Genomic DNA, 13,056 nt, shown 5'->3' on the forward strand with positions numbered 1-13,056 from the left:
ATACACCAGAACCCAATATTATTGGCGAGTCGGGTAGTCCATCATCACAGTTCGAGGGCAGGCATCATTTCAGTAATTTCATCCCGTTGCATTCACATCCGTGCCTTGAATGAGATTGAATGTGATCTTTGCTCTCAAGTATGTTCCCAAGTTTTACACTTTCGTGCTTTGCATGAATGGGAATGGAACCGTGTGTGTTGAATGAGGCTCCTTGTGAGCACTGAACTTTGTCCGGTGGAGTTCCTTTTTGTGTTGCTGTAATTGTGTCATTTCTCGATGAGAAAGATTAGGCAACATTTAGTCACTTCTAGCCATGATGCTCAATTTATTTACGAATGTACCCTAGTTACTAGGGACCGTTTACGTTGGAGAACAAGATCTATTGTATGCCTGTGTATTTGGGGAAGTCAAATCTGAAATAATGATGAAATTGCGTGTATCCAAAGTTAAAACTCGTGATTTGTCGCCCTCTGGTGTGTAAAAGATGCAAAAGCTTACAGCACCTGGTATTCCCAGGCGGTCTCCCATCCAAGTACTGACCAGGCCCGAGCCTGCTTAGCTTCTGAGATCGGACGAGATCGGGCGTATTCAGGCTAGTATGGCCGTAAGCCAGGGAGGCTGTCCCTGACGCTCTACTTAAAGGGAAGGCAATATCCGTTTCTGCCGTTCATACTTACAGTTGAACTGTCTCTCTACTCTAAAGCCCGGGACACACCAGCGCGCCGCAGACAGTCCCTGCTAACACGCCACGTTGTGGCAACATTGTGGCAACGTTGTGCGTTAGCTGGGGTGCCACACCAGACCGGAACTATATATTACAAAACGAACACATTGTCTTGATAAAACAGCTGTAATTGAGTGCCTGACACGCCAGTCAAGCGCAATCTTGAGAAGGTGTGCATTTCAGTAAGGATTTCAATTGACATGCAGTATGAAACTGAAAGGAGGTTGCATCACTATGATGCATAACATTGCATGTATTGTATTTTCAAGTGTGTGCATTCATCCTGTTGTCATTTTGTTTTGAAAGCAGAAGAATCATTCAACAGGTTGCTGAGACAAATGTAAACCAGTAAAACATATGAAGAGAAACAAACCTTGAATATAAGTTCAGTTGTTTAAACATTTGACAAACTATGGTGAGGGGGTAAGAAAACATACAAATCCAGCAGCTCCTGTATTTCAATACACCAGAACCCAACATTATTGGCGAGTCGGGTAGTCCATCATCACAGTTCGAGGGCAGGCATCATTTCAGTAATTTCATCCCGTTGCATTCACATCCGTGCCTTGAATGAGATTGAATGTGATCTTTGCTCTCAAGTATGTTCCCAAGTTTTACACTTTCGTGCTTTGCATGAATGGGAATGGAACCGTGTGTGTTGAATGAGGCTCCTTGTGAGCACTGAACTTTGTCCGGTGGAGTTCCTTTTTGTGTTGCTGTAATTGTGTCATTTCTCGATGAGAAAGATTAGGCAACATTTAGTCACTTCTAGCCATGATGCTCAATTTATTTACGAATGTACCCTAGTTACTAGGGACCGTTTACGTTGGAGAACAAGATCTATTGTATGCCTGTGTATTTGGGGAAGTCAAATCTGAAATAATGATGAAATTGCGTGTATCCAAAGTTAAAACTCGTGATTTGTCGCCCTCTGGTGTGTAAAAGATGCAAAAGCTTACAGCACCTGGTATTCCCAGGTGGTCTCCCATACAAGTACTGACCAGGCCCAAGCCTCCTTAGCTTCCGAGATCGGACGAGATCGGGCGTATTCAGGCTAGTATGGCCGTAAGCCAGGGAGGCTGTCCCTGACGCTCTACTTAAAGGGAAGGCAATATCCGTTTCTGCCGTTCATACTTACAGTTGAACTGTCTCTCTACTCTAAAGCCCGGGACACACCAGCGCGCCGCAGACAGTCCCTGCTAACACGCCACGTTGTGGCAACATTGTGGCAACGTTGTGCGTTAGCTGGGGTGCCACACCAGACCGGAACTATATATTACAAAACGAACACATTGTCTTGATAAAACAGCTGTAATTGAGTGCCTGACACGCCAGTCAAGCGCAATCTTGAGAAGGTGTGCATTTCAGTAAGGATTTCAATTGACATGCAGTATGAAACTGAAAGGAGGTTGCATCACTATGATGCATAACATTGCATGTATTGTATTTTCAAGTGTGTGCATTCATCCTTTTGTCATTTTGTTTTGAAAGCAGAAGAATCATTCAACAGGTTGCTGAGACAAATGTAAACCAGTAAAACATATGAAGAGAAACAAACCTTGAATATAAGTTCAGTTGTTTAAACATTTGACAAACTATGGTGAGGGGGTAAGAAAACACACAAATCCAGCAGCTCCTGTATTTCAATACACCAGAACCCAATATTATTGGCGAGTCGGGTAGTCCATCATCACAGTTCGAGGGCAGGCATCATTTCAGTAATTTCATCCCGTTGCATTCACATCCGTGCCTTGAATGAGATTGAATGTGATCTTTGCTCTCAAGTATGTTCCCAAGTTTTACACTTTCGTGCTTTGCATGAATGGGAATGGAACCGTGTGTGTTGAATGAGGCTCCTTGTGAGCACTGATCTTTGTCCGGTGGAGTTCCTTTTTGTGTTGCTGTAATTGTGTCATTTCTCGATGAGAAAGATTAGGCAACATTTAGTCACTTCTAGCCATGATGCTCAATTTATTTACGAATGTACCCTAGTTACTAGGGACCGTTTACGTTGGAGAACAAGATCTATTGTATGCCTGTGTATTTGGGGAAGTCAAATCTGAAATAATGATGAAATTGCGTGTATCCAAAGTTAAAACTCGTGATTTGTCGCGCTCTGGTGTGTAAAAGATGCAAAAGCTTACAGCACCTGGTATTCCCAGGCGGTCTCCCATTCAAGTACTGACCAGGCCCGAGCCTGCTTAGCTTCCGAGATCGGACGAGATCGGGCGTATTCAGGCTAGTATGGCCGTAAGCCAGGGAGGCTGTCCCTGACGCTCTACTTAAAGGGATGGCAATATCCGTTTCTGCCGTTCATACTTACAGTTGAACTGTCTCTCTACTCTAAAGCCCGGGACACACCAGCGCGCCGCAGACAGTCCCTGCTAATATGCCACGTTGTGGCAACGTTGTGCGTTAGCTGGGGTGCCACACCAGACCGGAACTATATTTTACAAAACGAACACATTTGTCTTGATAAAACAGCTGTAATTGAGTGCCTGACACGCCAGTCAAGCGCAATCTTGAGAAGGTGTGCATTTCAGTAAGGATTTCAATTGACATGCAGTATGAAACTGAAAGGAGGTTGCATCACTATGATGCATAACATTGCATGTATTGTATTTTCAAGTGTGTGCATTCATCCTGTTGTCATTTTGTTTTGAAAGCAGAAGAATCATTCAACAGGTTGCTGAGACAAATGTAAACCAGTAAAACATATGAAGAGAAACAAACCTTGAATATAAGTTCAGTTGTTTAAACATTTGACAAACTATGGTGAGGGGGTAAGAAAACACACAAATCCAGCAGCTCCTGTATTTCAATACACCAGAACCCAATATTATTGGCGAGTCGGGTAGTCCATCATCACAGTTCGAGGGCAGGCATCATTTCAGTAATTTCATCCCGTTGCATTCACATCCGTGCCTTGAATGAGATTGAATGTGATCTTTGCTCTCAAGTATGTTCCCAAGTTTTACACTTTCATGCTTTGCATGAATGGGAATGGAACCGTGTGTGTTGAATGAGGCTCCTTGTGAGCACTGATCTTTGTCCGGTGGAGTTCCTTTTTGTGTTGCTGTAATTGTGTCATTTCTCGATGAGAAAGATTAGGCAACATTTAGTCACTTCTAGCCATGATGCTCAATTTATTTACGAATGTACCCTAGTTACTAGGGACCGTTTACGTTGGAGAACAAGATCTATTGTATGCATGTGTATTTGGGGAAGTCAAATCTGAAATAATGATGAAATTGCGTGTATCCAAAGTTAAAACTCGTGATTTGTCGCCCTTTGGTGTGTAAAAGATGCAAAAGCTTACAGCACCTGGTATTCCCAGGCGGTCTCCCATCCAAGTACTGACCAGGCCCGAGCCTGCTTAGCTTCCGAGATCGGACGAGATCGGGCGTATTCAGGCTAGTATGGCCGTAAGCCAGGGAGGCTGTCCCTGACGCTCTACTTAAAGGGATGGCAATATCCGTTTCTGCCGTTCATACTTACAGTTGAACTGTCTCTCTACTCTAAAGCCCGGGACACACCAGCGCGCCGCAGACAGTCCCTGCTAATATGCCACGTTGTGGCAACGTTGTGCGTTAGCTGGGGTGCCACACCAGACCGGAACTATATTTTACAAAACGAACACATTTGTCTTGATAAAACAGCTGTAATTGAGTGCCTGACACGCCAGTCAAGCGCAATCTTGAGAAGGTGTGCATTTCAGTAAGGATTTCAATTGACATGCAGTATGAAACTGAAAGGAGGTTGCATCACTATGATGCATAACATTGCATGTATTGTATTTTCAAGTGTGTGCATTCATCCTGTTGTCATTTTGTTTTGAAAGCAGAAGAATCATTCAACAGGTTGCTGAGACAAATGTAAACCAGTAAAACATATGAAGAGAAACAAACCTTGAATATAAGTTCAGTTGTTTAAACATTTGACAAACTATGGTGAGGGGGTAAGAAAACACACAAATCCAGCAGCTCCTGTATTTCAATACACCAGAACCCAATATTATTGGCGAGTCGGGTAGTCCATCATCACAGTTCGAGGGCAGGCATCATTTCAGTAATTTCATCCCGTTGCATTCACATCCGTGCCTTGAATGAGATTGAATGTGATCTTTGCTCTCAAGTATGTTCCCAAGTTTTACACTTTCGTGCTTTGCATGAATGGGAATGGAACCGTGTGTGTTGAATGAGGCTCCTTGTGAGCACTGATCTTTGTCCGGTGGAGTTCCTTTTTGTGTTGCTGTAATTGTGTCATTTCTCGATGAGAAAGATTAGGCAACATTTAGTCACTTCTAGCCATGATGCTCAATTTATTTACGAATGTACCCTAGTTACTAGGGACCGTTTACGTTGGAGAACAAGATCTATTGTATGCCTGTGTATTTGGGGAAGTCAAATCTGAAATAATGATGAAATTGCGTGTATCCAAAGTTAAAACTCGTGATTTGTCGCGCTCTGGTGTGTAAAAGATGCAAAAGCTTACAGCACCTGGTATTCCCAGGCGGTCTCCCATCCAAGTACTGACCAGGCCCGAGCCTGCTTAGCTTCCGAGATCGGACGAGATCGGGCGTATTCAGGCTAGTATGGCCGTAAGCCAGGGAGGCTGTCCCTGACGCTCTACTTAAAGGGATGGCATTATCCGTTTCTGCCGTTCATACTTACAGTTGAACTGTCTCTCTACTCTAAAGCCCGGGACACACCAGCGCGCCGCAGACAGTCCCTGCTAATATGCCACGTTGTGGCAACGTTGTGCGTTAGCTGGGGTGCCACACCAGACCGGAACTATATTTTACAAAACGAACACATTTGTCTTGATAAAACAGCTGTAATTGAGTGCCTGACACGCCAGTCAAGCGCAATCTTGAGAAGGTGTGCATTTCAGTAAGGATTTCAATTGACATGCAGTATGAAACTGAAAGGAGGTTGCATCACTATGATGCATAACATTGCATGTATTGTATTTTCAAGTGTGTGCATTCATCCTGTTGTCATTTTGTTTTGAAAGCAGAAGAATCATTCAACAGGTTGCTGAGACAAATGTAAACCAGTAAAACATATGAAGAGAAACAAACCTTGAATATAAGTTCAGTTGTTTAAACATTTGACAAACTATGGTGAGGGGGTAAGAAAACACACAAATCCAGCAGCTCCTGTATTTCAATACACCAGAACCCAATATTATTGGCGAGTCGGGTAGTCCATCATCACAGTTCGAGGGCAGGCATCATTTCAGTAATTTCATCCCGTTGCATTCACATCCGTGCCTTGAATGAGATTGAATGTGATCTTTGCTCTCAAGTATGTTCCCAAGTTTTACACTTTCGTGCTTTGCATGAATGGGAATGGAACCGTGTGTGTTGAATGAGGCTCCTTGTGAGCACTGAACTTTGTCCGGTGGAGTTCCTTTTTGTGTTGCTGTAATTGTGTCATTTCTCGATGAGAAAGATTAGGCAACATTTAGTCACTTCTAGCCATGATGCTCAATTTATTTACGAATGTACCCTAGTTACTAGGGACCGTTTACGTTGGAGAACAAGATCTATTGTATGCCTGTGTATTTGGGGAAGTCAAATCTGAAATAATGATGAAATTGCGTGTATCCAAAGTTAAAACTCGTGATTTGTCGCCCTCTGGTGTGTAAAAGATGCAAAAGCTTACAGCACCTGGTATTCCCAGGCGGTCTCCCATGCAAGTACTGACCAGGCCCGAGCCTGCTTAGCTTCCGAGATCGGACGAGATCGGGCGTATTCAGGCTAGTATGGCCGTAAGCCAGGAATGCTGACCCTGACGCTCTACTTAAAGGGAAGGCAATATCCGTTTCTGCCGTTCATACTTACAGTTGAACTGTCTCTCTACTCTAAAGCCCGGGACACACCAGCGCGCCGCAGACAGTCCCTGCTAACACGCCACGTTGTGGCAACATTGTGGCAACGTTGTGCGTTAGCTGGGGTGCCACACCAGACCGGAACTTTATTTTACAAAACGAACACATTGTCTTGATAATACAGCTGTAATTGAGTGCCTGACACGCCAGTCAAGCGCAATCTTGAGAAGGTGTGCATTTCAGTAAGGATTTCAATTGACATGCAGTATGAAACTGAAAGGAGGTTGCATCACTATGATGCATAACATTGCATGTATTGTATTTTAAAGTGTTTGCATTCATCCTGTTGTCATTTTGTTTTGAAAGCAGAAGAATCATTCAACAGGTTGCTGAGACAAATGTAAACCAGTAAAACATATGAAGAGAAACAAACCTTGAATATAAGTTCAGTTGTTTAAACATTTGACAAACTATGGTGAGGGGGTAAGAAAACACACAAATCCGGCAGCTCCTGTATTTCAATACACCAGAACCCAATATTATTGGCGAGTCGGGTAGTCCATCATCACAGTTCGAGGGCAGGCATCATTTCAGTAATTTCATCCCGTTGCATTCACATCCGTGCCTTGAATGAGATTGAATGTGATCTTTGCTCTCAAGTATGTTCCCAAGTTTTACACTTTCGTGCTTTGCATGAATGGGAATGGAACCGTGTGTGTTGAATGAGGCTCCTTGTGAGCACTGAACTTTGTCCGGTGGAGTTCCTTTTTGTGTTGCTGTAATTGTGTCATTTCTCGATGAGAAAGATTAGGCAACATTTAGTCACTTCTAGCCATGATGCTCAATTTATTTACGAATGTACCCTAGTTACTAGGGACCGTTTACGTTGGAGAACAAGATCTATTGTATGCCTGTGTATTTGGGGAAGTCAAATCTGAAATAATGATGAAATTGCGTGTATCCAAAGTTAAAACTCGTGATTTGTCGCCCTCTGGTGTGTAAAAGATGCAAAAGCTTACAGCACCTGGTATTCCCAGGCGGTCTCCCATCCAAGTACTGACCAGGCCCGAGCCTGCTTAGCTTCTGAGATCGGACGAGATCGGGCGTATTCAGGCTAGTATGGCCGTAAGCCAGGGAGGCTGTCCCTGACGCTCTACTTAAAGGGAAGGCAATATCCGTTTCTGCCGTTCATACTTACAGTTGAACTGTCTCTCTACTCTAAAGCCCGGGACACACCAGCGCGCCGCAGACAGTCCCTGCTAACACGCCACGTTGTGGCAACATTGTGGCAACGTTGTGCGTTAGCTGGGGTGCCACACCAGACCGGAACTATATATTACAAAACGAACACATTGTCTTGATAAAACAGCTGTAATTGAGTGCCTGACACGCCAGTCAAGCGCAATCTTGAGAAGGTGTGCATTTCAGTAAGGATTTCAATTGACATGCAGTATGAAACTGAAAGGAGGTTGCATCACTATGATGCATAACATTGCATGTATTGTATTTTCAAGTGTGTGCATTCATCCTGTTGTCATTTTGTTTTGAAAGCAGAAGAATCATTCAACAGGTTGCTGAGACAAATGTAAACCAGTAAAACATATGAAGAGAAACAAACCTTGAATATAAGTTCAGTTGTTTAAACATTTGACAAACTATGGTGAGGGGGTAAGAAAACATACAAATCCAGCAGCTCCTGTATTTCAATACACCAGAACCCAACATTATTGGCGAGTCGGGTAGTCCATCATCACAGTTCGAGGGCAGGCATCATTTCAGTAATTTCATCCCGTTGCATTCACATCCGTGCCTTGAATGAGATTGAATGTGATCTTTGCTCTCAAGTATGTTCCCAAGTTTTACACTTTCGTGCTTTGCATGAATGGGAATGGAACCGTGTGTGTTGAATGAGGCTCCTTGTGAGCACTGAACTTTGTCCGGTGGAGTTCCTTTTTGTGTTGCTGTAATTGTGTCATTTCTCGATGAGAAAGATTAGGCAACATTTAGTCACTTCTAGCCATGATGCTCAATTTATTTACGAATGTACCCTAGTTACTAGGGACCGTTTACGTTGGAGAACAAGATCTATTGTATGCCTGTGTATTTGGGGAAGTCAAATCTGAAATAATGATGAAATTGCGTGTATCCAAAGTTAAAACTCGTGATTTGTCGCCCTCTGGTGTGTAAAAGATGCAAAAGCTTACAGCACCTGGTATTCCCAGGTGGTCTCCCATACAAGTACTGACCAGGCCCAAGCCTCCTTAGCTTCCGAGATCGGACGAGATCGGGCGTATTCAGGCTAGTATGGCCGTAAGCCAGGGAGGCTGTCCCTGACGCTCTACTTAAAGGGAAGGCAATATCCGTTTCTGCCGTTCATACTTACAGTTGAACTGTCTCTCTACTCTAAAGCCCGGGACACACCAGCGCGCCGCAGACAGTCCCTGCTAACACGCCACGTTGTGGCAACATTGTGGCAACGTTGTGCGTTAGCTGGGGTGCCACACCAGACCGGAACTATATATTACAAAACGAACACATTGTCTTGATAAAACAGCTGTAATTGAGTGCCTGACACGCCAGTCAAGCGCAATCTTGAGAAGGTGTGCATTTCAGTAAGGATTTCAATTGACATGCAGTATGAAACTGAAAGGAGGTTGCATCACTATGATGCATAACATTGCATGTATTGTATTTTCAAGTGTGTGCATTCATCCTTTTGTCATTTTGTTTTGAAAGCAGAAGAATCATTCAACAGGTTGCTGAGACAAATGTAAACCAGTAAAACATATGAAGAGAAACAAACCTTGAATATAAGTTCAGTTGTTTAAACATTTGACAAACTATGGTGAGGGGGTAAGAAAACACACAAATCCAGCAGCTCCTGTATTTCAATACACCAGAACCCAATATTATTGGCGAGTCGGGTAGTCCATCATCACAGTTCGAGGGCAGGCATCATTTCAGTAATTTCATCCCGTTGCATTCACATCCGTGCCTTGAATGAGATTGAATGTGATCTTTGCTCTCAAGTATGTTCCCAAGTTTTACACTTTCGTGCTTTGCATGAATGGGAATGGAACCGTGTGTGTTGAATGAGGCTCCTTGTGAGCACTGATCTTTGTCCGGTGGAGTTCCTTTTTGTGTTGCTGTAATTGTGTCATTTCTCGATGAGAAAGATTAGGCAACATTTAGTCACTTCTAGCCATGATGCTCAATTTATTTACGAATGTACCCTAGTTACTAGGGACCGTTTACGTTGGAGAACAAGATCTATTGTATGCCTGTGTATTTGGGGAAGTCAAATCTGAAATAATGATGAAATTGCGTGTATCCAAAGTTAAAACTCGTGATTTGTCGCGCTCTGGTGTGTAAAAGATGCAAAAGCTTACAGCACCTGGTATTCCCAGGCGGTCTCCCATCCAAGTACTGACCAGGCCCGAGCCTGCTTAGCTTCCGAGATCGGACGAGATCGGGCGTATTCAGGCTAGTATGGCCGTAAGCCAGGGAGGCTGTCCCTGACGCTCTACTTAAAGGGATGGCAATATCCGTTTCTGCCGTTCATACTTACAGTTGAACTGTCTCTCTACTCTAAAGCCCGGGACACACCAGCGCGCCGCAGACAGTCCCTGCTAATATGCCACGTTGTGGCAACGTTGTGCGTTAGCTGGGGTGCCACACCAGACCGGAACTATATTTTACAAAACGAACACATTTGTCTTGATAAAACAGCTGTAATTGAGTGCCTGACACGCCAGTCAAGCGCAATCTTGAGAAGGTGTGCATTTCAGTAAGGATTTCAATTGACATGCAGTATGAAACTGAAAGGAGGTTGCATCACTATGATGCATAACATTGCATGTATTGTATTTTCAAGTGTGTGCATTCATCCTGTTGTCATTTTGTTTTGAAAGCAGAAGAATCATTCAACAGGTTGCTGAGACAAATGTAAACCAGTAAAACATATGAAGAGAAACAAACCTTGAATATAAGTTCAGTTGTTTAAACATTTGACAAACTATGGTGAGGGGGTAAGAAAACACACAAATCCAGCAGCTCCTGTATTTCAATACACCAGAACCCAATATTATTGGCGAGTCGGGTAGTCCATCATCACAGTTCGAGGGCAGGCATCATTTCAGTAATTTCATCCCGTTGCATTCACATCCGTGCCTTGAATGAGATTGAATGTGATCTTTGCTCTCAAGTATGTTCCCAAGTTTTACACTTTCGTGCTTTGCATGAATGGGAATGGAACCGTGTGTGTTGAATGAGGCTCCTTGTGAGCACTGATCTTTGTCCGGTGGAGTTCCTTTTTGTGTTGCTGTAATTGTGTCATTTCTCGATGAGAAAGATTAGGCAACATTTAGTCACTTCTAGCCATGATGCTCAATTTATTTACGAATGTACCCTAGTTACTAGGGACCGTTTACGTTGGAGAACAAGATCTATTGTATGCATGTGTATTTGGGGAAGTCAAATCTGAAATAATGATGAAATTGCGTGTATCCAAAGTTAAAACTCGTGATTTGTCGCCCTTTGGTGTGTAAAAGATGCAAAAGCTTACAGCACCTGGTATTCCCAGGCGGTCTCCCATCCAAGTACTGACCAGGCCCGAGCCTGCTTAGCTTCCGAGATCGGACGAGATCGGGCGTATTCAGGCTAGTATGGCCGTAAGCCAGGGAGGCTGTCCCTGACGCTCTACTTAAAGGGATGGCAATATCCGTTTCTGCCGTTCATACTTACAGTTGAACTGTCTCTCTACTCTAAAGCCCGGGACACACCAGCGCGCCGCAGACAGTCCCTGCTAATATGCCACGTTGTGGCAACGTTGTGCGTTAGCTGGGGTGCCACACCAGACCGGAACTATATTTTACAAAACGAACACATTTGTCTTGATAAAACAGCTGTAATTGAGTGCCTGACACGCCAGTCAAGCGCAATCTTGAGAAGGTGTGCATTTCAGTAAGGATTTCAATTGACATGCAGTATGAAACTGAAAGGAGGTTGCATCACTATGATGCATAACATTGCATGTATTGTATTTTCAAGTGTGTGCATTCATCCTGTTGTCATTTTGTTTTGAAAGCAGAAGAATCATTCAACAGGTTGCTGAGACAAATGTAAACCAGTAAAACATATGAAGAGAAACAAACCTTGAATATAAGTTCAGTTGTTTAAACATTTGACAAACTATGGTGAGGGGGTAAGAAAACACACAAATCCAGCAGCTCCTGTATTTCAATACACCAGAACCCAATATTATTGGCGAGTCGGGTAGTCCATCATCACAGTTCGAGGGCAGGCATCATTTCAGTAATTTCATCCCGTTGCATTCACATCCGTGCCTTGAATGAGATTGAATGTGATCTTTGCTCTCAAGTATGTTCCCAAGTTTTACACTTTCGTGCTTTGCATGAATGGGAATGGAACCGTGTGTGTTGAATGAGGCTCCTTGTGAGCACTGATCTTTGTCCGGTGGAGTTCCTTTTTGTGTTGCTGTAATTGTGTCATTTCTCGATGAGAAAGATTAGGCAACATTTAGTCACTTCTAGCCATGATGCTCAATTTATTTACGAATGTACCCTAGTTACTAGGGACCGTTTACGTTGGAGAACAAGATCTATTGTATGCCTGTGTATTTGGGGAAGTCAAATCTGAAATAATGATGAAATTGCGTGTATCCAAAGTTAAAACTCGTGATTTGTCGCGCTCTGGTGTGTAAAAGATGCAAAAGCTTACAGCACCTGGTATTCCCAGGCGGTCTCCCATCCAAGTACTGACCAGGCCCGAGCCTGCTTAGCTTCCGAGATCGGACGAGATCGGGCGTATTCAGGCTAGTATGGCCGTAAGCCAGGGAGGCTGTCCCTGACGCTCTACTTAAAGGGATGGCAATATCCGTTTCTGCCGTTCATACTTACAGTTGAACTGTCTCTCTACTCTAAAGCCCGGGACACACCAGCGCGCCGCAGACAGTCCCTGCTAATATGCCACGTTGTGGCAACGTTGTGCGTTAGCTGGGGTGCCACACCAGACCGGAACTATATTTTACAAAACGAACACATTTGTCTTGATAAAACAGCTGTAATTGAGTGCCTGACACGCCAGTCAAGCGCAATCTTGAGAAGGTGTGCATTTCAGTAAGGATTTCAATTGACATGCAGTATGAAACTGAAAGGAGGTTGCATCACTATGATGCATAACATTGCATGTATTGTATTTTCAAGTGTGTGCATTCATCCTGTTGTCATTTTGTTTTGAAAGCAGAAGAATCATTCAACAGGTTGCTGAGACAAATGTAAACCAGTAAAACATATGAAGAGAAACAAACCTTGAATATAAGTTCAGTTGTTTAAACATTTGACAAACTATGGTGAGGGGGTAAGAAAACACACAAATCCAGCAGCTCCTGTATTTCAATACACCAGAACCCAATATTATTGGCGAGTCGGGTAGTCCATCATCACAGTTCGAGGGCAGGCATCATTTCAGTAATTTCA

General features: G+C 43.5%; 11 non-coding genes across 11 annotated transcripts; all 11 read right to left on the reverse strand.

Annotated features, from left to right (window-relative positions):
* Positions 1-491: 491 nt before the first annotated feature.
* On the reverse strand, positions 492-610 carry LOC136737322 (5S ribosomal RNA). Its single transcript, XR_010812286.1, has one exon. It is a non-coding gene; the product is annotated as a 5S ribosomal RNA (ribosomal RNA).
* Positions 611-1,676: 1,066 nt separating this feature from the next.
* LOC136736676 (5S ribosomal RNA) lies at positions 1,677-1,795 on the reverse strand. The gene has a single exon (XR_010811734.1). It is a non-coding gene; the product is annotated as a 5S ribosomal RNA (ribosomal RNA).
* A 1,066-nt stretch (positions 1,796-2,861) lies between these two features.
* LOC136737150 (5S ribosomal RNA) lies at positions 2,862-2,980 on the reverse strand. The gene has a single exon (XR_010812120.1). It is a non-coding gene; the product is annotated as a 5S ribosomal RNA (ribosomal RNA).
* Positions 2,981-4,036: 1,056 nt separating this feature from the next.
* LOC136737061 (5S ribosomal RNA) lies at positions 4,037-4,155 on the reverse strand. The gene has a single exon (XR_010812035.1). It is a non-coding gene; the product is annotated as a 5S ribosomal RNA (ribosomal RNA).
* A 1,056-nt stretch (positions 4,156-5,211) lies between these two features.
* Positions 5,212-5,330, reverse strand: LOC136737062 (5S ribosomal RNA). The gene has a single exon (XR_010812036.1). It is a non-coding gene; the product is annotated as a 5S ribosomal RNA (ribosomal RNA).
* A 1,056-nt stretch (positions 5,331-6,386) lies between these two features.
* On the reverse strand, positions 6,387-6,505 carry LOC136737222 (5S ribosomal RNA). Its single transcript, XR_010812188.1, has one exon. It is a non-coding gene; the product is annotated as a 5S ribosomal RNA (ribosomal RNA).
* A 1,066-nt stretch (positions 6,506-7,571) lies between these two features.
* Positions 7,572-7,690, reverse strand: LOC136737323 (5S ribosomal RNA). Its single transcript, XR_010812287.1, has one exon. It is a non-coding gene; the product is annotated as a 5S ribosomal RNA (ribosomal RNA).
* A 1,066-nt stretch (positions 7,691-8,756) lies between these two features.
* Positions 8,757-8,875, reverse strand: LOC136736677 (5S ribosomal RNA). Its single transcript, XR_010811735.1, has one exon. It is a non-coding gene; the product is annotated as a 5S ribosomal RNA (ribosomal RNA).
* Positions 8,876-9,941: 1,066 nt separating this feature from the next.
* LOC136737063 (5S ribosomal RNA) lies at positions 9,942-10,060 on the reverse strand. Its single transcript, XR_010812037.1, has one exon. It is a non-coding gene; the product is annotated as a 5S ribosomal RNA (ribosomal RNA).
* A 1,056-nt stretch (positions 10,061-11,116) lies between these two features.
* LOC136737064 (5S ribosomal RNA) lies at positions 11,117-11,235 on the reverse strand. Its single transcript, XR_010812038.1, has one exon. It is a non-coding gene; the product is annotated as a 5S ribosomal RNA (ribosomal RNA).
* A 1,056-nt stretch (positions 11,236-12,291) lies between these two features.
* On the reverse strand, positions 12,292-12,410 carry LOC136737067 (5S ribosomal RNA). The gene has a single exon (XR_010812040.1). It is a non-coding gene; the product is annotated as a 5S ribosomal RNA (ribosomal RNA).
* Between the last annotated feature and the right edge of the window lie 646 nt (positions 12,411-13,056).

Source organism: Amia ocellicauda, unplaced genomic scaffold (assembly GCF_036373705.1).
Source record: "Amia ocellicauda isolate fAmiCal2 unplaced genomic scaffold, fAmiCal2.hap1 HAP1_SCAFFOLD_47, whole genome shotgun sequence".
Lineage (NCBI taxonomy): Eukaryota > Metazoa > Chordata > Actinopteri > Amiiformes > Amiidae > Amia > Amia ocellicauda.